We start from the raw sequence: 1,653 nt of genomic DNA on the forward strand, positions 1-1,653 counted from the left end.
CGTGTAGACAGCGAGATTGAGTGTACCTCCGGCACATTTTTCGATGATACCAAGCTGAGAGGTGCAGTTCACTGAAGGATGGAATGCCATCCAGAGGGACCTGGACAGGCTAGAGAGGTGAGCTGAGTAGAACCTTACGAGGTTCAATGAGGCAAAGTGCAAGGTCCTGCACCTGGGTCGGGGCAATCCTCAATATCAATCCAGGCCGGGGTGTGATGGAAATTGAGAGCAGCCCTGCAGAAAAGGACTCGAGGGTACTGATGGATGAGCAGCTGGGTGCAAGCCAGTAATGTGTGCTTGCAGCCCAGAATGCCAATCACATCCTCAGCTGTGTCAAGCATGGCCAGCAGGTCTAGAGAAGTGATTCTGTTGCTATACTCTGCTCTGGTGAGACCACATCTGGAGCACTATCAGCTGTTGGGCCCTCAACAAAAGAAGAACATTGACCTGATGGAGCAGGTTGGTCCAGATGGATTTAGGTTGAGTATAATATGAGAAACGAGCTCACTGCTGAATTTTTAAATACAACCAGTTTATTATAAAATAAAGGCAAACCAGCGCTGGGCACATAGCAGGTTTGCTGGAGGTGCACCATAACAACACAAGTTGAACTTCTATAGACGTCAAACATACATACTCATACATTTCCCCAGCACGCTCCCACCCTCTCCGTCAGGGCTGGGACAAAACCTGCACTTTTGACCTGGCCAGTCTTCAAGCATCTTGGCACCTCACCTTTCTCTCACAACACACAAGGATCGAACCCCACACAACACAGACAATGACCAACCAATCAGCCCAAAGATCAAACCCCACGCTCCCCAGCCATTCCCCTTATGAAAGCAAATACTACAATTTCTAACAATAAGGAAGATGTTCTTTTCAATGACAGTGGTGAAATACTGGAACAGGTTGCCTACAGATCTGGTTGAGGCCCCATCACTGGGGACATCCAAGATCAGATGTGCTGTGGCCCTTGGCAGCCTGACCTATTTGGAGGTGTCCCTGCTCACTGCAGGGGGATAGGACAAGATGACCTTTTGAGGGTCCTTTCTAACCTGATGCAGTCTGTCCATCTGAAATGTCAGGCACAGGAAACAAAATGCAACAGTCTTCAAACCTTCCTGCTGTTGTTTGCTTGCTGTGGCTCAAAGTCTGAAGTGGGTTTTTCTATATAGAAGCTGAGATGGTCTACATGCAAGTAATATCTGTTCCTTTTTTTTAGTGGTATGTTTAGTTCTGTTACAGATGCTTGAATCAGGCCATTTTTGAGCCTGATTTCTTCATCATGGGCTATAAAGACTCATGCTTTTAATTTGGGAATCATACATTTGAGCTTCTGGCCAAAACAGTACCTGTCATACTTGCTCTCTTGAATTGTGCTGTGCTGGAAAGGCAGTGTGTGTCACAGCAGCACTCAAGTGCAATATCCCAGGCTGTAGCTTACACAAGGAATTTGGAGGATCAAGGCCGTATCACAAAGTGAACAGCTTCTTTGGATATGTCCTAAACTGGGTTTGCAGACAGTGTAGAGATCCTAATCTAGTTGGCCACAACAACCCATGCAGAGCTACAGGCTGGGGTCAGAGTGGCTGGAGAGAAGCCAGGTAGTGGGACCTGGGGGTGCTGGTCGAAGGTAGGCTGAACATGAAC

Source organism: Dryobates pubescens, chromosome Z (assembly GCF_014839835.1).
Source record: "Dryobates pubescens isolate bDryPub1 chromosome Z, bDryPub1.pri, whole genome shotgun sequence".
NCBI classification, from domain to species: Eukaryota; Metazoa; Chordata; class Aves; order Piciformes; family Picidae; genus Dryobates; species Dryobates pubescens.